This window comes from Calonectris borealis, chromosome 4, assembly GCF_964195595.1.
Source record: "Calonectris borealis chromosome 4, bCalBor7.hap1.2, whole genome shotgun sequence".
NCBI classification, from domain to species: Eukaryota; Metazoa; Chordata; class Aves; order Procellariiformes; family Procellariidae; genus Calonectris; species Calonectris borealis.
Window position 1 is genome coordinate 14187438 of NC_134315.1, and position 27757 is coordinate 14215194.

Sequence of the window (27757 nt, forward strand, 5' to 3'; positions counted from 1 at the left end):
AAATGAATGTTCCCATTAGGAAGGACACTTTTCTTCTCCCTCATTTTGTGTGACAAAATCAATATCTCATCAGGGAAACCTTCAATGCAGAATATTTTGAATGAGCTTACGATAACTAATATTCTCTTAACTGTGCTTGGGATATAGGAAAAAGAGTTTTCCTGGTATAATGAGTGATAAGTAGAACAAAGATCATTTGGGAATAAAATGTAGCTGTCTGATCCATTTGATAATTTCCATCTGGATGGCATTTGCTTCCTTCAGTAAAGGGAACAGGAGCTGCCTATTTCTAGGCAATCTGTTCAGTTTCTTTCATGGGAAAGGACAGTTTAGCTATTCCTTCCATATGGGCATACATTATTACACCTAACAAACATGTTGTTCATCTTTCATTTTATTCAGACCCTCTAAGCAGTCTTAATTCCTGGGTGGCTTGGAATGGGGATTGAATATCCTTTTTTTCCCCCTCCCCTCTCCAGAAATCAATAAGGAAGGGGATAAGGTCCCCATTATTCTGTATAGACAGATGCTGGTCAATTTACTAAAACAAAAGAAACTTTGCTTGAGGGAGTGGAAAGCAAGATGATGATGGGTCCAATGATGCTGGAGGAAGACAGGTCTGCAAGAGTAGCTCCCTGCTATCCTGGGATCCGAGTCATGCAATCTCTGTCATAAATTAAGCAAGCTCTATCTCAGGATTCCCCCTCTAGAGCAGTAAAATATTCTAAACATTAAAAGAGTCATTATAATCATAATGTTGTCTTGGCTAACCAAAGAGAGACTTTTTTCTTAGTACAATGAGGTGACATTGGTTAATGCTGCGTTTTTGCCACTGCCCTGGGACTACTGGGTCTTGTACATTATTAGCAGTTTTTTCCTCTTTGTGTTTTTTTGTCTGAGGCAGCCTGGGCCCTTTGATTATCTTTCAAGAAGACTTGTGTATCAGAGGGGATACATCAGAGCTGCTCCACTCTGACACCCAGGGTGGGCAGCGAGGTCTGCACCCTGCTCCCCTCGCTGAGCACAGTCATTCCAGCATGAATTCCTGTCGCCCAAAATGTCATGAGGTACCCGAGTGCAATAAGCTGGTTCTTTGTCCTTGGAATACTTTTATTTGAAAAGCGATTCTGTCCTCTGCATCATAATTTTTTTGGAAATGCTAGTGTCTAAAACCTTTGGAAAAGTACTGAAATTTCTTCCTAATATCACTGCATAAAAGCAGGAAGGAGCAGTAGGAATTGCTGCTTTGCTGATTGTAATTTAAGAAGACAACCTTATTTTCTTTATGAAAAACAAGCTTGGAATTTTTTTCCTTTGGCAAACTCATGTGATGTAGTCCTACAGAAATGGAGTATTGTGTGACAGCATGGAGCCAAGGAAAGGGGCAAAAATTAAGAAAAGGATATGACCCAGTGCCTGGTGTTTTAGGGCCACACCTCCTTCATCCTCTTCTTACTAGTAGTCCCTAGAGACTGCTTATTCTCTCTTGGTTTGGGGTGACTTGCTGGGCTCTTTCAGCAGTGAGTTTGACTTTTGCTTTACCGTGCCCAGCATCCCCAGTGGATGCTGCTGTTGTAGATGTGCCTGGGCAACTCGAGTGGACAGAGCGGTTCAGAGTTAAAACAGCCTTTTGTTGCTGCCACTGGTGATCATTTGCTCTATCAGCAAAGGTTGCCACCCCTACATCAGATCCATGAGAGCATGGATGGCTTCCAACTGTGCTAATTCAGCATCAGAGCTCTGATTTTAGCAGAAATTGCTCCTGAAATTTTGCATCTGAAATTGTTATTAATTTTAATGTTTATCAAACAGCTGTAAATTGAGACCTCTAGCTTGGAAATACTTGCGTGATTTAAAGAAATCTGTGAAGGATGGCTACATTCCATTTTCAGTGGAGGTTTAAAATGATTCAGGCAAAGTTCAATTAGGGCCTGGTTCTCAGAGGATTTCGGTGCCTTGGCAATCACATATTTAATCAGTGAGTTATGAAATTTAGATTTCAATCCCTAATTTTTATCCGTTGTCCTTGCTGCTTGCTGGTTATGTTCAGACTGGACACAAGTAACCGGAGAGGGTGTCAGCTCTGACTCCTTACATGGTGGGTTTAAAGTGATTCCAGACCATAACACTGGTGTTTGGGATGTGCAATCCAAGACAAGCACAGTTCCTAACTTCCAGAAAATACTTTTTTTTTTCTTGTTCTGACCTTTAACAATCTGCACCAGTGAAGAGAGCCATGTCACAGGCAGCTGGTAGGAAGGTGCTCGGCTCTTTCGCAGCCTGCATCTGATGCGCCTCCCACACGGGAAGGTGGGGTCCCACCAGACCTCACCTGCCAGCTCCCCAAACAGAAGGTTTTCCCGGTATGATGAAACTAGATTTCTTCTTGGCTGAGAAGTTCTGAGTTTTCTTGTAGCTGGAAATTAAGGATTTAGCCTTAATTCCAGACTGGCTTGGCTGTCTGTCTCCTTCAGAAGTGCTCCTAAACTCTTGTGGTGACAGGAGGTGATGGAAAAGTGTCTGGTCAGGTTTCTGGTGACATGGGGTCTCATTATTCGTGCAGTCCATAAGCCACAGTGAAATTACTAAGGATTTAGTCCTAGCAGGCCGAGTTGGCTAAAAGTGTTTCTTTCATACTCACTTTAAAGGTTCAGTTTTGGGCCCCTCACTACAAGAAGGACATGGAGGTGCTGGAGCGTGTCCAGAGGAGGGCAACGAAGCTGGTGAAGGGCCTGGAGCACAAGCCTTATGAGGAGCAGCTGAGGGAACTGGGGTTGTTTAGCCTGGAGAAGAGGAGGCTGAGGGGAGACCTCATCGCGCTCTACAACTACCTGAAAGGAGGTTGTAGTGAGGTGGGTGTTGGTCTCTTCTGCCAAGTAACTAGCGATAGGACGAGAGGAAATGTCCTCAAGTTGCACCAAGGGAGGTTTAGATTGAACATTAGGAGAAATTTCTTTACTGAAAGAGTGGTCAGGCCTTGGAACAGGCTGCCCAGGGAAGTGGTTGAGTCCCCATCCCTGGAGGTATTTAAAAGACGTGTAGATGAGGCCCTTAGGGACATGGTGTAGTGGGCATGGTGTGTTGGGTTGACGGTTGGACACGATGATCTTAGAGGTCTTTTCCAACCTGTATGATTCTATGATTCTATGATTCTAAGGAGGGAGAGGAAAAAGACGTAAGGGAAGAAATGTTGGAAACAAAAATCTGTCCAGAAGCAGAAGCAGAGGCTGGTGGAAAAAGAGATGAAGTGGTGTTGGAGGAAAAGGCTAGAAGAAAAATAGGCAAACGTCTGTCAGGCAGGACAAAGGTTTGTACTTGAATCCCGTTTCTCAATTCTGATGATTATGTTTTATAAATCTGTATATATTCTTTAGCACTTATTTAATTCTTCAGGAAAGCATAGTTAAAGCCAGAAACATTACAGTTTGTGGTGAGGATACGAACAGCTTCCTCCAGTGATGGAGGGCTTTTTATGCTACTAAATGACCCACATCAGAAACAAATAATGTAAGTACTGTAATTGCTTGTCTTTCTCTATGTTGGTGTTTCCATGGAGCATTTTCAGTTTGTTGAAGGAGCAAAGCATCATAACACCAGAAGTATTGTGGATTGCCTTATGTGTATGTTACTCATGTAGTGATTACGAAGCGAGAAAAAACATTTTAAATTAAATTTCTTGTGGGTGCATTTTAAGAAGGAAATGTCATATGATGCATTAGGCTTTTCTTTCAAAAAGGAGAATAGGTGGAGTCTCCCTCTGTTCCCCAGAGTTTCAAGAACTCATGGCTAAGCCAGTTAATGCACACATTTTTCATGTGAAATTCAGTCTTACCATGATGGAGGCCTTTGTCCCTCCACAGCACACAGCCAGGATTAGAAATCTTCAGGTGGGTGACTCAGATGTGGTAAATAAAATGAGACAGCAAAATGTGTTGTGTACCGAGGGCTGGGGAAGCACGTGTGCCCAGCTGCGTGGAGCCCAGGTCCTGGAGGACTTCTTGGGGAGGGGAGAGGGAATGGGTCAAAATGGAGAAGCGGGTGTTGTGTAGGCAGGAATTCCCATTCATTTTGTTTACTCACCTGGCTGTTGAGGAAACCCCATGACAACATATGTTTTCCACTGACAGCCTTTTCATAAGATTAGCTGTGACAAATACAATACCTTGTTTCCCATGGGGAGAGCTGATGTTTGTTACTGCTGTGTCACTTCAGTTGCAGTTGTGATTTTTTTTTTTCTCTTCTTCTGAAAGTAGCTTTAAATGAGACAGAAGTAATATCTGGTTAGCTAACACAAACTAAACAGCCAGCTGAGTTTTACTTCCTTTGCCAGAGCCCTTAGAGCTCTCTTTGTGCTCTTCAAGATTTTATCCAGACAGATCATGGCTTTTTCAATCCTGGTGGTGTGTGACAGTTGGATCTGGCTAATAGCTATGTCCTTAATGAGTTATTAAAGTGGGCAGCAACATTAAGAATTTATTTTATGCCTTGAAGCCTTTTTCAGACCTTTTTGTTATGAGTCAACAGCAGCTACTGCTGGCAAAAGGGGCTTTGCTGCTGCAGAGTCGTGGCAGCACAGGGGCTGTGCAAGCTGCGCCGGTGTGGTACCCCTACACGTGCTGACTGTCGCGTGGACATCCTTTGAGCAATTAAGTTCAAATTATTGATGCAGTTATGTTAGGCATAATTTCCTAAAAATTGGCTTTATTCTTACTTGCAAGGTTACATCCTTATGTATTCTGCAGGCATATACTAGAACACAACCAGGAAAGCAAATAGCCACGTTGTTACGTTGTTTCTCATGCTTAGAGAATGGAAACTTGCTTGTGGATAGAAGGATAGAAGGATAGAAATAGGCTTGTGGATGGAAAAGGAAGATCTATTAAAAAAATGAGCCAGCAGCTGAAAGCAGATACCTTGGGGAAGAGAACAGGGCAGGCTGATACTCTCCAGGGCTTTAATCAACTGCAGCTCAAGGACTTCCTGGAGCAGAGCTGATTCCTATTCCGTCAGTGAACCTTGATGGATTTTTCTTCTATGAGGTTGTCAAGTCTCTCTTCAAACCTGCATAAACTTTTTGTATTTACCGTATACCATGGAAAGGAGGTCCACCACTTAATTACATGTTGAAAACCACTTTGTTATGAACCTGTCACCAATTAGTGCACCCTGGCTCTTGTCATTTCTGGCTTCCCTCTCCACTTAGATGTACTTTTACCCACAAATCAGTCTTCACTGTAGAGTGTAAGGTTTGCACAAGAATCTATCTAGCAAACAGCAGCTTTGTTTACTGTTAGCTTTTGGACTCAAATTTCCAAAGCCATTTCAGGCCATATATAGAGTAAACATTTTTGAAACGTCCTAAAACTTTTCTTCTCCAAAATTGCAGGCTTTAGTGTAAATGGCAACTTACAAGTTTTTCTTTCTTTTTAAGTAAGGGAAAGTACTCACTGGGCCAATTCCAGAGCACAGCCAAAACTTCTGAAGGTATGACTAATATTGCAAGCTGTGTTCCTTATCAGAGCTTGTAAGATAAATCAGGCAATGATCAGTAGTGGGAAGGTGGACTGAGTTAGGAATTAGGGGGGTACCAGTTCTGTTCTATTCCAGATAAGTGCTTCCATTTGAAATATTTTACATTTATCATGTCTCTGTCTCCTCTATACAACTCCAGAGTATTTTGCACTCTGGAAACCCTCAGCTTCACAAATTATTGTCTCAGGTTAATACAGACCAGGGCAAAGCGAATAGGAAAAACGAATGGGAGTCTCTTCTTGTCAACCCTTTAAAACTGTGTATGCACAATTAACATCTTCACAATTCCTCTTCCTTTTTCACTTGCTACCCTTTCTGAAAGAACTTTTAAAGCCAAAGTCTTTATGTCTTTAAGACACATTTCTACCCCAAAATGCCCAAATACTCATTCTGCTGTTGAATATTAAGAAAGACAGTCAACCTTTTCTGGTTGAAGTGGTGTTTTTCTCAGATTCCTGCCTTGAGAGTTTAGCAGCAATTTTTTTCAGATATTGTCTTTTTTCCCATGCTATACTATTACACCTGCTTCTTTTAATTCACTCTTTTGTCTGTTAAACAAAACTCCCCTTTCGTCACAGTAATTTTGCACTACACGTGAACCAACATTTTCATGGAAATTTTATTAGATTGTCTAGCTAATGCAGAAGATAGTGACTGAGATGAGTAATGGTTAATGTTTTTCTAATCTCCAAAATATAGAATTAATAGGGAAATTGTTGGTGCTAGAAAGCTATGTCCCTGTTGAACCAAAGCATTTAAAGCATGTGCTGAAATTGCATTGTAACTTGAATGCTGTATTAGCCAGGGGCTTAACAATTGACTTAATAGTAGGAACTCAGATGAAATGTTGTACTGAACTGAGGACACTGTTAAATTCACTTTTCTCACTAAAAAAAGAGAAAAGCTCCCGCACCTGCATTTATGCTATGTCAGTGATTTGAAAAGCTAATGAAAATAGTATTCTTGCTGTATGTTTTTTTGTTTTCTCTCCAGGGATGACTTTGCCAGTTGGTTTGGTCTACATAATTAAACAGTGGGGAGAGGCAGCCTAATGGTTGGTCCAGAGAGATAATGATGAATTAGGATGTTGCAATATGACTTTCATCGCAGAATACAAGGTAGGTTCAATACAAATGAACATTTAATATTTTATTTCAAAAGACATTAAATAAGTTTTATTTAATTTTGATGCTGCTTTTTTGTATAGTTTCATTTAGAGAAAGAAAAACTGTATGCTAATTTTTAGACGTGTCTAAATGTCAGGAAGGGAGAGTTGAGAAATGAAGTTTTACCGAATACAAATAAATGTATTAAAAGCCTATGTAATTTTAATGGGAAGTTGATTTGTTTGTATTAAATATCTTTAATTCTTGAGAAAGGTGCCAGACTGATTACCTGGGAGACGCGGGAATCCTATATTCATCAATAGATACAATAATTTACATTGATATAGCTATTGAAAACCTGTGTAGGCTTGAAAGAGATACTTTTCTACAAAAATGAGAGTTTATAGTCCATACTTTGATCCTTTGTTTGCCTGAATGCTTGCATTACTATTAATGGAGCTCACATGCTATTGGATTAATTATGAGAGTCTGAGTACTTTCTCCCTGCTGCTCCATCTTCCCCTGTCAGAAATCAGAGAGTTTCCTCACTTTCACAGTAAGTTCAATGTTTCCTCTGTCTGTCCCATTATGCCCCTTCCCCATTTCACCCCCTCCAGGGACCCTACAATACTGTTAACCATTTCTCATAGCTCCTGACAACTGGCTGGGCAGGAGGCTACTTACTGCAGCTCACCTGGGTCTAGGTATGTGCTGTTTTAACCAGCACATATGTGCTGACTGATTCAGGATTACTTGCCCCCTTTTTTCTTAAGAAAAATGAAATCCCTTTCCAACCAACTATTGAAAATGCGTTCTATTATCAATATATAAATTTAGTACATTGTCTTCTTTATACTACTTTGGTATAGATGCAATATTAAAGGTACCCAGGGTATTCTGCCACTATTATCTGTAGTTTGAAATTATGTACTCTTTGCAACTCCTCCACATCTTCCTATGCATAATTAATTTTAAATATATGTCTTTGCTGCCCTTTCCAGTTCTCTAAACATAGTCCCAATGAGTGTAATGTCCCTACTCCTAGGCATCCTGTCATTTAGATTTATGCATGTATTATCTGAAATGAGTTATGAACATTCAAAGGGATGTTGTGTCCATCTTCTTATCAGGGGCTTGATCCTGCCTTATTAAAGCCAATAGTAGGCCCATTTTCTTTAGAAAGAACAATTTCCATAATACAATAACTTCCATAACTTCTGGTTTAAGAAAGATCTCTGTATACACATGCACATTTAGGAGCAGCTCTTTAGGCTGTTTAAATTGTTTGTGTTTCATCATACTAAGACAGTAGTTGAAGAATTATTATTGCTCATGGTTACTCTATGTTTGTATCTGAGTTTTTTGGTCAGTGTTTATACTGTCGTATTCAGGAGAATTTTTTGCAAGCAGAAATTGTAGTTTCATGGCTGAAGCCCTTGCTCAGCATTACATTAAGAGCTGATTCTTTGAGCAGTCCCCCTCAAAATCCATTGCTTCCTGAGGATTAAGTTGCATCTTGCCATGCAAAGCTGAAATTGAATCCAAATGGTCCAAATTGAATTGAATGGACTGAAGATGTAGACACTGACTTAAAAGAGAATTTGGATATATCTGCACAGCCCCAGGCAGAGGGGAGCTGGCAGGAACGTGTGCCACTTCATTTACACAGGAGACACTGGGTCAAGTTGGAGGTATTCCTACGGCTTTCTGTAACACAGGCATAGGCAGACCTAGCTGGAAGCCTCCTATGAAAACCTGGAAATGTACCTTTTGCTTGAAAATAATATGAGATTTGCCTGAATTAAAGATGCTTAATTATTTAAACATGGTTAAGCAAGTCAGTTACCTAAATATGCATGTGGAGAGGAGGAGAAGAAGAGTAGTGACTATAGGATTTGGCCCAATAATAGTTAGCATAGGCTTTAATTTTTTACATATACGTTACTGTCTCTGGTTGCCTTTCTGCAGTCATTGGTGGGTGTGAATCTGAGGATGGGTTTGGAATCAGACATTAGAAATCTTTAATAGGACAATTTCTAGTCAGTCATGTCAATACCACAGCTGTGCGAGGGTCAGAGAGGCTTTTATGTTGCTCGTCTCCAAGTCTGACAGAAAATCTACTTGCCATTTGAGTCTATCTAATCAAATCATGATAAAGCAGATGCTATGAAACATAAATCATCCTTTAATATCTACCTAAGACTTCAGGACCATCAAAGGCACCTTTAATATCTACCTAAGACTTCAGGACCATCAAAGGCAAATCCTATATTAAGTCATTTAAACAAGTTGTGTTTTTTACATCAACTTTTTACCTATTTTTGTTCTGTGCCATGGTTTTACGCAGATGAGGAATTGCATGTCTGCCATGAGTTCAGCAAGTACCAAGGTAACCCAAGTCTTTGTTGAAAGATATTAGTTATTCTATCAATATTTAATGTGGAGGAACCATTGAACTGCATAATTTGATAGAGATGGGTGTGGTGCTCCCTGAATACCTCTAATGCTCTCATGCTTTCTTCACTTTTTAGAAGCGATGTAAGAGAATAAAGACCAAATGCTATGTTCTTGGAAAAAAGTGTGAAACAAGATAATAGTACTTGGTATTGCACATATATTTTCCTGGCAGTTTTCTGAAACTCTCTTGGGGGCTCAGCAGTGTCTCAGCCAGTTGGTTGCTCAGGGGCTTACTGGCCCATTGAGGTTGGTTATCAGGACACGACGTGATGTGCTTTCTTAGACACGCATTAGCTTCTCCTGGGATTTGTGGTTCTTCCCCCAGTGAGCCCCTAGCAGACATCAAGTTAGTCTTCATGAGCAGTGGGGTGAGACTAGGTCAGTTTGTCTTGGTAGCGTTACTCCCGTTAGCCTTCTCCATGCTTGTTGTTGGCTCTGAACGCCGAGGCAGCTTCTGAGTGTGTTATGGCAGCTCTTTAACGGCATCATTTGCAGTTATTACTGTAAGTACACTGAGATTAGGTTTATTTCTCTGAGCTAGTTAGAGTTCACCCTGAATATTATTCAAAAATTCTGTGAAATCATCATGCATGCTGCTTTGCCTATATGTCCTTTTTCCCAGATGTCTTAATTGTTTGTCATTATTTGATTCAGTCTGTGATCTAAAAATATGTTAGCTTATTTGACTTTCTGTTTCTCATGTCAATGCCCTGCATCTGTCCTTAGAAATTTAGTAGCATACCTTCTCCCACTGCAGATACTGGTTCCTTTCTCTGTTTTCCCACTATGCATTGACTGTATGTGCAGGTGATAGGAGTATGATAAAAGAATATGGAAATGCCATAAACTATATGGCTGTATGACAAATTAGTTTATCTTGTCCCTTTGGCCCCTCCACCTGATCTGTGCTCCACAGGGTTCTTCCAGCACCCCACGCCACTGAGCTAGGAGCTGCCATTAAAAAATAGAACAGGCAAGATAATTTGTTTTCTATTTCTTGTGAAATTCTCACAGATACAAATTTCTCCTTTGCGGGTCCTGTGAAGGGGGTCAAGGATATGTCAAGGATAATCGTTAAAGTTCAGGATATTATTGTCTTCTCTCCCACAGGAAAGGGAGAACTTTTTTCAGTATGATTTAACATTTTCAGTTCCTTAAAAGATTGAGATCATAGACTTGAAGCCATAATAATTTTTAGCATGAAAGAACTCATTTAATTTTTAAACAATTTTATGATCTTTTGTGAGTTTTTTACAGCAGGAGTCCAGATGCCAAAACCTAGAGCAGTGAAGCCATGAAGTACCAAAAATATATTTTACGTATTTGCCAAAAATATATTTTACAAATTTCTAAAGAATGACAAATAGAGAATAAAGACTTTAAATGGTAAGGATTTAAGAATTGCATTACTCACAAGTGGTCTGACACTCCTGTGTAACCTAGAACCTCCTGTGTTCTAGAATAAAATAGAACTCGAGTCTATTTCTCCTCTGTATCTCATTTCATGTACCCCGTATTACATATATATATTATGTAGCACACAAAGTACTGCAATCTCTGCTGCTGCAATCAGGTAAAACTCCTTTCAGGTCAAAGGATTACTACTCATTTACTAGCTTGGTCTAGTATTGTATCAGAAAACGTTCTCTCGTGAGTAGTATTGCTAAAAAGGCTGTAGGGAACGAACTTATTTTGCAATTAATATTTCTTCTCTTTCCAGACTGTCTTAGAAAACTCATGCTCTCTGTGTACATTTTGAATCAGTGTTCAAACTGCTGGTGTTTCTGGCTTGGTTTCTGAGAAGACAAGTGTCCAGTGCAGTTGTAGGAGAGAAGTCCCGTGATTTGAAGCTCAGCCTTGCTCTGAAAAGCAACGGCCTGTTGCCAGCTCTTGTAAGGTAGCAGCTGTACTCTTCATGTGAAAGTGAACGCCGACGTTTATCCTCAGAGCAACTCTGTGCGAAACCATGCTATTGTCTTTGTTGCAAAAGCATCTTTGGTTTAAATATATGCATGTTCTAATAAGGAGACACTGTTACGCCAAAGAACCTGTAAAAGGGTCAGTAGTACATTAAGGTAATTCAGAAGAAATGCAAAGTGTTTGAGTGCTACTTTTTTTTTTTAACTGAAGCATCTGTTCGTGATTCCTGAGTAGATATCATGTATCTGGGTGAACAGAGTTTCAGTGTCTCATTAAAGGCAAGTTCCAAGTGGCGGCAGATGGAGTTGGCGGGATAATTGTAAGGAAAGTGAGAGCTGAGGTGTTTGTTTTAAGTTTTAAGAATCAAACCTCCTGCCCTGGTTAACACTGAGATATTTGGATTTGATACAGATTGATAAGGAGATATTACCAGAGCAGGGAGATAAAGAGCAACCCCTGGTTTTATTCACTGTAACATGGAAAAACTGTTAGTAAGGGCACAATAGAAGAGTACTCAGCTATGGCAAAGTTTGCTTTGAGAATTTAAGAAAATGAATATGTAAAGACTTTTGGGTTAGAAATACAGAGAGTTCAAAGTTTGGAGGATCTTCTGAAGCTTTGTTAAGAAAGTTATAATTTCTCTTACCGAAGAAAGTAAGAGGCAGACATTATGTCTTAGTGAAGAGTGGAGGAGAATACTGGCTAGGCAGAGAGTGTCTCTGGTAAAAAGATTTTAGTCAGGTCCTTCCGTGGTAATCCAAATGTCTTTAAAAGTCAGGTTCCTGCAGCGCAAGAAGGAAAGAGTGAGAAGATCAGATTTCCTCACCAAGAATGCCTGGTCTGTAAGATGTGACATCTGAGTTTGACTTTGGGTTTTTCTGTGGAAGTGTTACACAGCGCTGGCTACCCAGAGAAATCCCCTGAGCAATTCTGCATTATACACATCCTAGAACACAAATGGAAATAATAAATGCCTACTGTTACATGCCCCGGCATGCACAGGCTGACATCAGTAAGTAATGATAAGTAATCAGTATCAGTAAGTAATGGTAGTTGTTTATTTAAATGTTTTTATTGGATCAGCTTTTGAAATGCTCTGTAGTGCTTTTGAAAAGCCACCAAGTGAGCCCTTCAGCAGGAAGCTGTTACAGGTCCCTTTATCTTAAAAGAATATATACGATATTGTAACTTTTATGTATGAATAGGTATTTAGGTCTAAAGCTGATTTTTTTTTTACCCAGATCAGAGTGACTAATGTTCAGGTGTGAACATGCTTTGCGATGTTCCCTTCTTGCTGTTGTTCTGTCTCCAGAGAGGAGATCCTCCCATTTATTACCCCTGGACATGCCTCCCACGTTAAGGGTCCCTGCATTGTATGTGCCCAGGGGGAGGGCACAGGCTGTGCTGTACACCGCCACAAAAATGAAATTAGTCAGCCTGTTAGATTACAAACGCAACACCAATTTACTCATTTGAAACAGAATCTTGTTTGCTTTTGGATTTTTTGTTTTTACCTCTGAAATCAAAATGGGAAAGCTGTTATTTCACACAATTGTAGGCAGCATTAGTCTTGGTGACAAATCTGAAAAATAAAAGGAGATCATTTTGATCCAGACAAATAAGAGAGAGATGTCTTCCTTGTTTATGCTGCATGGTAGTCCGGACAAAACAATTTTACCACCTAAATGAGAAAGCAGTGATTCTTGGGTGTTTATTGCCATACAGTAGATTCTGCATGTGTGGTGGTTTATTTTTAATTAATTCTTGCAAAGCTTTAATTGAAACTCTTTACACAAGATCTTTAAAGTCTCTGGTTATAGCTTATTCAACAGATGCAGATTTAATATTTTCAACTCTTTAATATAGTTTAAAATCCTTTTTTTTTTTTTTAACGTCGATGTCATTTGACCTATACCAGATAAAACTGACAACTATCTTGGCAAATACCATCCCAGACTGTAGTGACAGAGTGAATAGAAAACTAATGATGAAGAAAACTAGTTATCTTGGGTAAAAGCAAAAATGCTGTGAGTGCTGATGAGCAATACTTTTTTATTTCATAGCTTTTATAAGAAATGATTGACTCACATTGTAACAGGGACAAATTGATCCAGCACACTCATATTAAGTAAGGTTGTAGAGGGGGTCTCCAGAGGTGAAGAACTAATGTTCTGTACACTGTGTCCCCAGCTGTTGCAGCATACATGCACAGCCTTTATCATAACAGGGCAGCCCTACCATCTCTCCCTCCATTGCACCTCTCTCATATCTTCCTTCTGGCAAGGATCACATGCCTGCTCACAATTCCCTTCACCTGTTTCTGTTCTTGAATCAGCTGGTGCTCATTAGGTCACCTCTTAATTCTTCTCCACATCTCCCCCTTTTTTGTTTATGATTTTGTAGCATTGCCAAAGTCCTATCCGAAACTCCCGATTCCAGAATTCTTCTCCACACCCGACTGGACACTCAAAGGCATGCTTTTGATCACCTTTGCCCCAATCTCTTTTGCTGTTGTTCATCTGAGAGTTCATCTGGGGGAAGATGCGGACTGAGCAATGAGAGAAAAATGCAAGAAGTGAAGTAACACTTCTCTCGGGCTGCATGGGACAGTCTGTCAGCTTTCTTGAGCTTCATGCTTAGCAAGAGATGGAAATCGTTATTTAAACTTTAGCTAAGAAATAAATACTTACATTAATTGTAACGACGTAGGTTTTGCTTTTAACTATAGTGATGCAATATTTTTCAGATGGAAACGTAACTTTCTTTTGTGAAGGTGTCTCCTTAAGTTGTATATTAATTTATGTAGCACCATTTATACAGTGCACCATATACCAGTGAGTCCCTTCTTCCCAGATTGGACCTCACTGATTTTCAGAAGGAGTAATGTAAGGAGTAATATCTGCAGTGCCAAATTTACAAAGATACAGAGATAGATGTCTAGGTGGTGTAAATCCCTAACTTCCATTCAGATTGGATGTGTTGGCCTGAGTGTTTAGTTTGCACTTTTGAAATTAATCTTCTATTCATCCCCTCTTTGCTGTGCTATAGATTACATAGTGGAGTAAGCAAAAGGGATTTCTTCTAAGTGAATCTAAGCTGGAAAATGCTCTCCAGCTGCTGATGGCTTTCAGTCCATCGGACCAGACTAAAGCTGTTCCAAAATCAAGTCCCCAAGGCATTTTGGGTCCTTAACACCAGGTTTCTGATCTGTCTGCTCCTATTGCACTTCATTACTTGCTAAGTTAGTCCAAGCCAAAAATATTAATGGGAATTTAACATTTTAACTGAGTTTTAGATGTTTTTCTAAATCACTAAAGGTACCTTCAAACACCTCAGTAGGTCAGGCTCTGTGACAACAAACTTGTTTTCAGTGCTCTGTACCAAAATATTAAAATATTGTCTAAATATAAATATATTTTCTTTCTCCTAAATATGTTTCACAAAATAGGAAATGCCTTTAAAAGCAGGTATTTGCTAAAAAAACAAACCAAAACAAATTTTGTAACCAGATACTTTTCAGACAGTTGCAAACTTATGCTCTTTGTTCTCATAATCAGACAATCTTGAAAAAGATGTGGTAACTTGGGACCAAAAGATTATTTGCTGTTAACAGTGTATTAAATACTTACTTGCATGCCTTTTAGTTGCAATAAAATAGCTCCTGTTAAAGACAATAGTAAAATACAGTTCACTTCCGTTAGGCAGGATCAAAGCTTGAATGAATACACAATTTCCTTCTTGCTTGCAGTGCTCTTTATAAAACATTCAATTTTTATCCTTTACACATAAATAGAGCCTCCTGAGAGAGAGCTTTGTTTCAACATCAGGAGCATGCTACACTAGCTCTGGTTGCAAAACCACTTTAATCTGGAGGTGACAAACAGGAGAGATTAATGGCTTCAATTTGGACACATGCAGCCAAGTACCGCATTGATTCTTTAACAATGGCAGAACGGATGTGATTGCCGGGGATTTAAGAAAGAAAATATTGATTTGGTTCATGAGCTTAAAGTACATTCTTATTTAGCTTAAAATATTTTTATTATCACCATAGAGATGGGAATACTCTGTACACTTTGCAGTGCCATATCAGCAAAACCGCTGAAGTATATGTTTAAGCATATAATGAAATTTCATGAATTTCAATAGCAAAAGACACTTAACTAAAGGTATAGATAAACTGAGGGGTTAAGCAGGTGTTTAAACATTGGAGTAGTTCTTACATCCTTGTTTTTACAAGGAGACAATTAAGACACAGGGAGGCTGAGAGACTTCCCCAACATTTCCTAAGTCTGGGGAGGAGAAAGAAGCTGAACCCCATTTTCTTGTGCTTTAGACAGTGGGTTAGACTCAAGAGTGAGCTACAAAGTCAGCCTTAAAATGCAGATGGTGTCAGCACTGCTATTTGTTGATGCAAATCCTGGTGGGATGGAAAAAAAACAGTCTTGGCACCACTAGGGGCTCTTACTAGACATGTTTTTACACAGGTATTTTAGTAAAGATATTTTAGGCTGGTTTTATCCACAAAAGTGACTGAAAATTTTACCACAAAAATAATTTATGGAAGTTTTAGGCAACACTTTGATACATCTGTGGATATTTTTGCTTGTCTTTGCATTGTTTTTAGAGACTATTTGACCCTTTTCTGCAAAAGATGAGAGAGATGGGCTAGGATTCAAAGGAGGGTTGCAGAAATGATGTTGATATATTTTAATTGCTAGTCAGCGTGCTGTCCTCTCTGATGAAGTCAATTAAAATAAAAGGCTTAGAACATAGGACGGTGCAAAGAGGTGATGAGAACTGATATACGGTCATAGCTGGAGAGATGTAATGTTCATTTTCAAAGGCACAAGGGAACACAATGGTGATGGGCCGAAAAAAACCTCTTCTCACCTTTCTGTTACGCTAGGAGCATAGGAAGATTTTTCCTTGGTGGTTGATATGAGTGTTGCAAAAAGTGCGCTCTAAGACTTTCTGAAGATTAACTTGTGACATGTGAGACCGCAACCAAGAAAAGCTAAGCACCGTTCAGACCTCCGTGACGGTGTGACATCCTCAGCACTTTTAAAAATCAGGCCATTTAAATATAGCTGGGAGGCTAAGGAAGGCAAGTTTTAAAAATCTTAGCCAAAAGCCTTAAAACATCAAAGGGAAATAAGTCTAAATGTTACAAGTGTGAAATTAGCCATATGGCGTGATGGTTTTTGGGTTGGTGTCAATTATGCAAGTTGATTGGAATTAAGTAGAATTCTATCAATACTGGGAAAGCAGGTGGATGGACCCAATTTAACCAGTTTCTCCCCTCCGCAGCCTTAACTGAATATCTTTGAAATTAGTGTTTTTGCTGGAAAATGGCTGTGGACTAACAAAAGCAAATTTTTCACTGGACTTGTGAGGACTTACCCTTCCTATACTGTCTACGGACTGCAACAGAAGCAATTACAAAAAAAGGCCAAATGCAGAAGATAAGATACAAAAGCTCTTTGTTAGCTAAATCACCCACAGTAAGAAATCAAAGCTAAAAAACCAACCAACTAACCAACCAACCAAAAACCCAAAAAATCCAACTGTCCAACTGATGACAGAGTTGTTCAGTCCAAGAATCCCTTAAGCCACTGTCTGCTTTATGAGACTCCAAGGGCAAAAAAGCTGCTGCATTTTGTGTCAAGACTGCAGTGATAGAAGATCCTCACAGTGGATTTAGTTCATCCCCATCAGTTCCTCCACTGGTATTAGACGGGGGGTTTATAGTGTATGGCATTGAGGCGCTGCATTTTGAAGCTCAATTTCCCTCCTTCCTGAAAATAGAAAAGTAATCCTGCTGCCTTTGGGAGAAGGACTTGGCTCAGAGAAGAATTATATTAGCATGACATACATTAAAAAAAAAAAAAAAGGAACTTGCCTGAGAGAGAACAATGAATATTTATTTATTGTCTCATGGAGGCAGAAATTCGTGACTGCATGGAAGGTCATCGTATGACTTATATGCTACTTAAGTCTCACTTGAAGGCCCACTGTTGTGTCTCTTTTGCTTGGATGATTACTCAGAATGAGAATTTCCTGCCTGTCCTGGACGTGAAGCAGTTAAAAGCCAGATAGAGCTACCCATGCCTTTCTAATATAAGATCATGTGTGCACACTCAGGCAGTTTGTGTAGTAGTAACGAAGGAAACACAGACTAAAACTATGTTTGCTGCCTGTAGCTGCCTAGTAGCTGAACGTGTACTCTAATGACACTCCAGCAAAAGAAAAGAAAAAAATTACTTCAGTTCCCCAGTGTCTCCCTCCACATACATCTCCTTCATGTCACAGTCCTGGTTGTGTGAGCAACCTTCATCTGGCCCTGGATTCAGGATCCATGTCTTCTTTTGTCTGCTGAAGAACAGTCAAGCAAACTTTTAAATTTATGTTGATCTGTTATGAACTTTTAGTAGACTGCTGGCAAGCAAGTCTCTGCTTGAATGAAGGTTAGTGACTTCTTAAAAAGAATCTGTTGCGTACAGGAAAATAAAAAGCAAATTGAAGGAGAATGTGATCTTTGTGCTTAATATTCCATAAGCTGGCTAACTAGTTCTGAATTTGCTTATTTTAAATATTGCGGACATGTATACCATCTGCAAATCTGGTTAAGAACTCTAGCTTCTACAAGATGCTAATAAATTGGTCAACCATACTGTAAAATGTATGGTCGTCTTTGGACTTTATGAAGTAGTTTAATTGTGTGCTAAACTGAAAGTAGAAAATAAACAGCAAGTTTAAATAGTGTTGTCTTAATATATTGTATCATGTACTCTAGTTCAACATTTAAAGATAAAAGTATTTTGAAAAGGAGATGAAATGGGATAAATGTAATATCATGAGTAGAGTATATATGAATTTCATAGACCATTAATCTTTAAAGTTTCCTATTCAAGGCTCCAAATACATTAATTCAGCTATCAGCTCTTCTCTGCTATCTTGATTATGCAGGTCACACAGAGGTTGTTATAGTAACCTTGCATTACCAATGTAAAGACAGTGAAGGATCTGCCTATCTAGATAAATAAAATAATCGAGAGGTGCTTGCAACCAGCACCCTGATTAATGTAATGCCTAGGTCCATTGCATGAGCACTTAGTCCTGCGTGGATTAGGCCCTTGACCTGTGGAGTATGAGAAAGGCTGGCACTCAAAGCCAATTTCGTGTGGAACTGGTTAGTAATTACAGAGATGCTATTCACTGGGAAAGCCCATGCGTTATGGCATACATGATCTTCATTTGTTGCAGTCCACAATCACACTGTCAAAAGACAGTCTGGTATGGATCCCATGTGTGCACTCAAGGAAGCAGATATTATTTGGATATTTTGAAAACCAAGAAAAGGTGGTTTCTGTGAAGCTGAGGTAGGTCCACGTTGTTGAATACAGCTGTTTAAGCACACGGCGCGGTGCTAGTGAGGACTAGGCAACTTCATCTTACGGGAGAAAAGACTAGGTTACACAGTGGTTAGGTAACAGGTGCCATTAAATGCTAGTGCCGGTCTGTCATGGGACCTGTCCTGATGATAAAGGAATGAGAAGTTGTCAGTGGAAAGAAGCAGCAGACTTCTGAATGGATTTGCCCATGAGTTGAATATTTCTGACAGTTTCTCCAGGGGGCTTGAGCCCCAGCTGAAGCTTTGCAGTATTTGACCCACGTGAACTCTCTAGGGGGAAAAATCCTAATTTGTGTAGCTTTTCCTGTCATGAGGAAGCTTATTATGGGAGTTGCTTTCTTTTATGAGGCCTCTAAGTTCTCAGAAACTTGTAGGAAATTTGAGGCTTTTTCCCTAGGTTAGTTTTAGTTAAATATGGCCACTGGGTTCAAAAGTAAAGCAGGGATGCAGGTACAGAGAGGCACGGTAGTGATGAATGCTCTGTTTCCATTGGAAACCAAGCCTAAAAATACTCCTGTAGCTACAGCTCAACTGTGCTACCAATTGAAGTTGCTGGCTAAGCCTGTGAAATAACACTTGAGCATAAACCAGTAAAATAAAAGAAAGAGTTAAAGTTGTGGTCTCTCATGAGCTTTTGTTCAGTCTTCAGTCCTACAAAGGAAACCTCTCACTGCTTTAGAAGGGTCCCAGCTCTTTTCCTTTTTGTCTGGCCCTGAAAAGCCAGATCAGTTTTGTGACCTGCTTTGTTGAGACTGTCAGCCCGCTCCCTGTGAGAGGCTGCTGCTGTCCTGGCAGCTTTCTGCAGGGGGAAAGAAAGATTCTGCATCAGCAATTCCATTGGTATTGCTTTCCTTCCCTCCTTCCCAGCACAAAGGTGGTTCTGTTTGTGCTCAAGAGCCAACTAAAAAGTTTGGCTGTGAAATGAGCTCTCCTCTGGAGAAGAGGGAAGGGGTGGAAGACGTGGCATGTGGCTGCCAGACACAAACTTCTACTCGCTCCCTCCTCCAGGTCACGGGCTAGAGATGGCTTTTGCATGAGCTGGTGGTTGTGTTGTTTCACACAGCTGAAGAGCAGCTAATGAGACAGCAGCTGCTGGTTTTGAATCCTTGATAGAAGTAGTTTAGTAAATGAGAACATTCTATTCTAATTTTGTGATGTAATTAGATAGGAGAGAACTTGAAAGAAAAGGTGCTTCCACCTCATTAGTGGGACACGAGGAACAGAAAGGTTGGGTATTTGTAATTTGCTCGTATTGGTATTTGTTTTAATTCAGAATCTTCGGTGCTGTCAGAAAGGTGGGAGAGAGGTAGAGCAGTTAACCCTTGCAGCTAACCCCCACCTAGGCATCTCAAGATGGTCATTACTTGAATAGACTGAATAACATTAGACTCATTGAAATAAAAATTTTCCCAATAGTTCCCACTGGTGTGTAGTCTCTGCTTGTTCCTTGTGTAACTAAGGATTTGCAGGATCAGAGAAGTACCCACATTATTCTTCTTCCTGTCAGAGATGAGGTAGATGTATCGAATATAGGGGAGTCTCTTGTATTAGTCTTGTGAAAAGATAGCCACAGGCAAAGCACTGCTGAGCGCATTTCAAGGCTTAGACTACAGCGATAAGAGCATAGGCATGGCGATATACCCAGGGCAGTCGGGCACCAAAATCAGATGGGTAACTGAATGCCCAACTCTGTGCTTACACAATGGCAATGATGGAAGAAGTTCAGAGAAATGTGCATATTTCCTTTTGCTTCCGCAAAAGACAGTGGTTTACATATTTTGAAGCAAAGAAAGAAAATGTAATGCCTCCGTAAGAAATGTTAATGAAGTAAGCGTACCTGGAAGTTGTCTGGAGTCAGTCTTTATGAGCTTGGTGCCCTTTCTCAGGCTCAAGGCTATGGAATTTGCAGGATAATCAGCCACATAATCCTCCGCAGCCCTGTGTGTTCAAGCAAAGGTACGGGATACAGAATGTCTGGGCAATTAGTCGTGACAATCTCCTTCCAGATTTTTTGGCTAAAAATGACTTAGAGAACTGACCTTTGTCTCTGGTGTCTGGTACTGCAAATTCAATACTGGCTTGGGATTTGAATGGAGAGAAAGCACAGTTATTCTCTTCCTCATAGCTGCCTGCGCACAGACGTGAGCCAGGGAAGAGGCTGCGGTCTACGGAGCTGCTCTCCATCGGAGGAGCACGCCAGTTGAACAGGTTCATCCCAGTGCTGTTGATGAATCTTCCAAAGACATCACATGAAAATCTATTTGTAATGGAGTGAGGAAGGGTGGAAAGAAATAAGGGTGAATGTACCATTTTATTTAAAAATTAGTTCATGCTTTCAGTGAAGGTCTATTTTTCCCTGAGAGCTTGCCAACATCCCTTAATTCATATCACTTAGAATAAAATGACTTCTGGGTGTAAGGAAGATTTGAATTGTCTTTTCTGTATTGCTAAATAATGATTACCTGGGGAGATACAAAATGTAAATTGGAAATGAATGAGGTATAGCTGGTAATACGTTAGATGTATTATCTCCAACCTGAGGCCTTCCGTCAAGAGAGAAGGCCATCTGTTATCGTTAAAGAGCACTGCAGCAGGTATTTATATTTTATTTTTTCTTCTTTTTTTCAGTTGAATTTTCTCCTCATAAACAGTGAAACACTCTTCTGAGGAGACGTGTCATGACTACTTCTTAGACTTCCTAAATTATATTATTTTGTGATATAATTTATGAGATAGAGGAAGCAGGGGATCTGTACTTTGCTGAATGACTGATCTTCACTAGTTTTATGGAACTGTGTATTTTTTTCCCTTCACTTTCTTTTCTGAACAATCTCTCTCTGTACAATTGCTATGTGAACAATTCAGACCATGAAAACATTAAGCCTCATTTCCAATAATCTGTGTTCCTGCGTTGGAATTGAATTTTTTCTTTTCTTCCAGACGCATTATTACAACATACCTTACATTATGCTAAGTCAGACAGCAGTGTAGAAGAAGTACTAATTAGTCCCATGAAGTATCCCTCATGCTTTGCTGAATGACAGAGGGCATGTTTCTTAAATTCCAGTCGTCATTTTTCACATTTAGAAAATAGGGCTGGAATTATTATGATAGTAGTGTATCATGTAGCAAATCCTAGTTAGTTGGGGCAAGATTGTACTGGAAAAATGTGCTGGAGGGGCAGGAGTATAGCCTGCCTCAAATTCCCCTCCAAATATTCCCAATGAGAACAAGCAAACTGGAAGCAGATGGAGACTTGTCTCCTGCTTGCTGAAGTGAAGTGGGACTGTTGTAGTTGGTCTCCTTACAGACCTCTGGGTTTGTCTTCCTATGGAGCAAGAGGGAATATCTGAAGCTTTGTGTCTCGTGGGGCTAGAACAGTTCTGCACTGGTGAAGACTGGGGTTAGTACCATGAACCAGCCACCAATGAAGTGCATAAGCAACAGTGGAATTGCTATTTAATTGAGGTCTGCTTTTCTATTTGTTAATTATATGCCTTCTATGGTTTTTCATGCTTAAGCTTTCATTAAATAAGGGTGAATGTACCATTTTATTTAAGTCTCACAATTGCTAGCCCTTGTTCTTGTGGGGGACTTCAACTTTCCGGACATCTGCTGGAAATACCACACGGCAGAGAGGAAACAGTTGAGGAGGTTCCTGGAGTGTGTGGAGGATAACTTCCTGACGCAGCTGGTAAGCGAGCCCACTAGGGGAGGTGCCTCGCTTGACCGGCTGTTCCAAACAGAGAAGGACTGGTGGGAGATGTGGTGGTCGGAGGCCGGCTTGGGCTTAGCGACCATGAAATGATAGAATTCTCGATTCTTGGTGAAGTAAGGAGGGGGGCCAGCAAAACTGCTACCATGGACTTCCGGAGGGCGGACTTTGGCCTGCTCAGGACACTGGTCGAGAGGGTCCCTTGGGAGACAGTCCTGAAGGGCAAAGGGGTCCAGGAAGGCTGGACGTTCTTCAAGAAGGAAGTCTTAAAGGCGCAGGAGCGGGCTGTCCCCATGTGCCCTAAGAAGAACGGGCGGGGAAGACGACCGGCCTGGCTGAATGGGGAGCTCTGGCTGGGACTCAGGAAAAAAAGGAGAGTTTACCACTTGTGGAAGAAGGGGCAGGCAACTCAAGAAGAGTACAGGGATCTCGTTAGATCACGCAGAGAGAAAATTAGAAAGGCAGAAGCCCAGCTAGAACTCAACCTGGCCACTGTCGTGAGAGATAACAAAAAATGTTTTTACAAGTATATTAATGACAAAAAGAGAGCCAAGGAGAATCTCCATCCTTCATTGGATGCGGGGGGGAACATTGCCACCAAGGATGAGGAAAAGGCTGAGGTACTTAATGGCTTCTTTGCCTCAGTCTTTAATAGTCAGAGCAGTTATCCTCAGGGTACTCAGCCCCCTGAGCTGGAAGACAGGGACGGCGAGCAGGATAAACCCCCCATAATCCAAGAGGAAGCAGTCAGCGACCTGCTACACCACCAGGATGTTCACAAGTCTATGGGGCCAGATGGGATCCACCCGAGGGTACTGAGGGAGCTGGCGGAGGAGCTTGCCATGCCACTCTCTGTCATTTATCAGCCTGGTTAACAGGGGAGGTCCCAGACAACTGGAGGCTTGCCAACGTGACGCTCATCTACAAGAAGGGCCGGAAGGAGGATCCGGGGAACTACGGTCAGCCTGACCTCGGTGCCGGGGAAGATTATGGAGCAGTTCATCTTGAGGGCGCTCACAAGCCATGTACAGGACAACCAGGGGATCAGGCCCAGCCAGCACGGGTTCATGGAAGGCAGGTCCTGCTTGACCAACCTGATCTCCTTCTATGACCAGGTGACCCGCCTAGGGGATGAGGGAAAGGCTGTGGATGTGGTCTACCTGGACTTCAGTAAAGCCTTTGACACTGTCTCCCACAGCATTCTCCTAGAGAAGCTGGCGGCTCACGGCTCAGACAGGTGCACTCTTCGCTGGGTAAAAAACTGGCTGGACGGCCGAGCCCAGAGAGTTGTGGTGAACGGAGTTAAATCCAGTTGGCGTCGGGTCACGAGCGGTGTTCCCCAGGGCTCAGTACTGGGCTGGTCCTGTTCAATATCTTTATCAACAATCTGGGTGAGGGGATTGAGTGCTCCCTCAATAAGTTTGCAGATGACACCAAGCTGGGCGGGAGTGTTGATCTGCTCGAGGGTAGGAAGGCTCTGCAGAGGGACCTGGACAGGCTGGATCGATGGGCCGAGGCCAACTGTATGAGGTTCAACAAGGCCAAGTGCCGGGTCCTGCACTTCGGCCACAACAACCCCAGGCAATGCTACAGGCTTGGGGAAGAGTGGCTGGAAAGCTGCCCGGAGGAAAAGGACCTGGGGGTGCTGGCTGACAGCCGGCTGAACATGAGCCAGCAGTGTGCCCAGGTGGCCAAGAAGGCCAACGCCATCCTGGCCTGTATCAGAAACAGTGTGGCCAGCAGGAGTAGGGAGGTGATCGTGCCCCTGTACTCGGCACTGGTGAGGCCGCACCTCGAATCCTGTGTTCAGTTTTGAGCCCTTCACTACAAGAAGGACATGGAGGTGCTGGAGTGTGTCCAGAGAAGGGCAACGAAGCTGGTGAAGGGCCTGGAGCGCAAGTCTTATGAGGAGCGGCTGAGGGAACTGGGACTGTTTAGTCTGGAGAAGAGGAGGCTGAGGGGAGACCTCATCGTGCTCTAACAACTACCTGAAAGGAGGTTGTAGTGAGGTGGGGGTCGGTCTTTTCTGCCAAGTAACTAGCGATAGGACGAGAGGAAATGTCCTCAAGTTGCGCCAAGGGAGGTTTAGACTGGACATTAGGAGAAATTTCTTTACTGAAAGAGTGGTCAGGCCTTGGAACAGGCTGCCCATGGAAGTGGTTGAGTCACCAACCCTGGAAGTATTTAAAAGACGTGTAGATGAGGCGCTTAGGGACATGGTTTAGTGGGCATGGTGGTGTTGGGTTGACGGTTGGACTCGATGATCTTAGAGGTCTTTTCCAACCTTAATGATTCTATGATTCTATGATTATGCCTAACAAAATGTTTGTTGTTACCTGCTGTGATTTTGAAAATTCATGGTATTAGTATGCAATATGGGACCATCATATATTCTCTCTGGAGAAAACCAAAGGTTGCTTCCCTGATTTTTGTGTCTTTCAAGGTGAATGGAAGGCAAGATTTGGCTCCCATAGTCTTTTATCAGACAGTTAATTTTGAATCAGCCAAACAAATTAAAGAAGGCATAATGAAGGTATACTAGTCACAATATGTTGAAATATTTTTATGAAATAACTTGCTAAGATAAAAGTAACCTGAGTAAATCAGCCCAGGACCTCCGTAAACAAGTGTCTTGTACTTTCAGTTAATTGTTTCTACAGATGTAGTCAGTGACAACATTGTGTTTATCCTACAGCAGCGTTACTGCAGCTCTCAATTTAATTTGATTTTGTTTCCTTTTATTAATGGATGGGTTAACCAAATCTAAAAATAAAAATCTACTTTTTCAATTATGACAGGGATTTTTTTACATGACTTTTGTGAGTTGCCCTGGAAATAAGAAAACACTGAAGTAAGGTCAGAAAAATGGCATCATGCCAACCATTGTTTCTAGTTTTTTGGTCCTAGCTTAATACTAGATAAATGATATGGCTGAGGAGTCCAGCCGTTAGCTGATATTGGCAGGTAACTTCTGAACAAAGATCGGTGCGGTATGTTTGTTTTGATTAGAAGAAAGACAACAGGAATACTCTGCAGTGAAGAGTCATCATATCAGAAAAATATTAAAAGAATGTGGTTTTCTCCCCCATCCTGGCATGTGCTCTGGAGCCGCTTCACTCTGCCACTGTGCTTTGCCGCAGTCTTGGGATTGCATCGACTCCATCTTTATACAGACTGCATCAGCCAAGATCTTCCAGAGTGCAACGCTGAAATCTTCTTTCTGGCTGTCTTCACAGATCGTTATGGAATATTTTCTCATTTTCCAAACAATGAAAATGCTGGTCCTCTGAATATGAAGCAGACCAGCTTAATGTTAAAACAAAGGTAATTCCTAAAGGTTAACTGCTTTATAAATAGCCAGATTGTTCCCTCCCCTCACTACGAGTTTGCAATCTGCTTAATATATGCACAGTCAGGGAAAAGCTGTAAATATAATGCTAAAAGCAGACGCTTGAAACTATTGCTCTTGCTTTTCTTCAGCTTATGCAACTGTTTGCAGTAGCTTATTGCCAACAGAACTGTTGTGTCCTAGTACTTTGGGCTTAATCTTATAAGTCTCCTGAATATGCTGTTCCCATTCCAACACTCTTGAACAGATCTGTATGAGGAGGGTTTGCAAGACCGAGTCGTTAACTCAAAGCCACAAATACATCACCACCTGCTTTAGCCATCAGTCTAGAACAGAGCTAGCTGATGAAGTTATGCCAGCTGAAGTCCTGGCTAAAAAACCCTAGTAACCAAACATTTTGGCCACAAGAAGCCCGCCCCTCAAATCTTATCCAGACAGATCATTCCACCTGTTTCTCCACTTGCAAATGATTGAAATTCCCTCTTCCAGAGGTTTTCCAGTGAGTCTTGCTGATCTTTCAACTGCAGCTTTATGTCCATTGATAGCTGTTCTTTTCTCATCCACCTATTCAAAGCAGAGCCTAAAAAATGCAGAGGTTATCTGCATCCATAGCCTTCTCTCTGCAGGCAGACCCAGAGGATCTCTGACCATAAATAGCATTCTTGCTCCACAGGCGTGTAAATCCATTGAAGGGGATGCGGTGATCCGGGAAACTGCTGCCCTCATAAATTCCTGGGACTGTGTGCTCGAGGCATAGAGTCATCTCTGATACCTGTCTGCCACTGGTGATCTCCAAGAACTCCTTATAAAATTATAGTCTGATGCATTAACAAGGTGTAGGAGGGAGGGATGTATTTTATGTAAATTTAGTCAGGAAGTCTTTAAAACTGATTGGGTGGGGAAAGCTGATGGAGTGTGATAGACATACAGAATTTTTTTTCCTGCTTTCAGAATAGATAGTGTTGATTAACTGGGCTTAGTATAGCACTGTATATATTAATTGAGCATAGAATTGCTCAGAGGATGAGCCTGCGCTGTGGATGAACTTAACAGGCCATGCTCTGGATGATGTGAATTTAGGAAGTTTTAGAGCTATACTTTTGCAGATAAAGCCATTGTTTTTGGTGAACTTGGTATTGAGTTATTGTCCTGGCCTAGTGTCAATATTTTAATTTGCGGTAAAAATGGAATCAAATGCAAAAAAAAGATGTGAAGCTATACCTACAGAATGGATAGAATTCTGAAAAGTCTAAACTCAGGAGTAATGTTTGGGAAATCCTACTTCACATATGCAACCCAGTGTAGGTACCCCTGAGAGATGTCGAAGGCTTGTACGTCAATCAACCTGTTAGTTTACATGCCAAGTCCTGTTTGGTCTTTCTAGTTTGTGCTTGTTGGTCATGCTGACTCGTTGGTTAGAACATTCTCTGATCTTTCTTTAGTGCTGCTCTGGACATGGTTTACCATTCTGCAGGTGTGGGCTGCACGCCTTGTTCCTAGTGCATCTCCTTGCATTTAACCATATTAGAATATTTATAGAAAATCAGTGATTTCATTTCCATACTAGCTGGAGGCTGGAGTTACAAGTTAGAGTTACCTTCTTGGTCTAGAACTGGGATTTGTGTAGATGTCTACCTGTATTTGATACCTGAATAAAACACATTATGATGCCTACTGTAGTAGGTCAACTCTGTTGTTCTCAGGTATGAGTGCATGTAATGGATCTATGCATACTTCATTTCAGCGTGAGAGCTGGGCATCTGCTGTTAACTTGTGTCCCCTTCCCTTCATAATATTTTGACCTAGTTTTAATGGAGAGAAGATTTTTACAACATCCAAGTCTGGATAGAGTCTCCTCCATGCTGTGTCCTGTGGACATGTATGAAGTCCCTGACCATTGCCGTGACCATTTCACAGGGGTGACTGGTGGATATGTGACAAAAGGGAAAAGGTCAAATGAAAAGACAGAGCAAGAAACAGCAGTAAGAAAATGTGATGGAGTGAACTCACAAGTTAACATCTGAACTTAAAACAGTACATTAAAATACAACTAACATAAATTAACTCAAAATCTTTTCTTTCCAGAAACAAAACTGCACTTGACTGGATAGGCACTAGTGAATTTAAAAAAAAAAAAAAAAAGCCTCATGAAAATGATCCAGTGTGTCTAATCGTAAGCACCAGGCTGAGAACATGTAACAATTACAGGTCTTTGGAAAATTGAAGACTGAGATTTCAGTTGGTCTCCTTTAATAGGAAAAAAA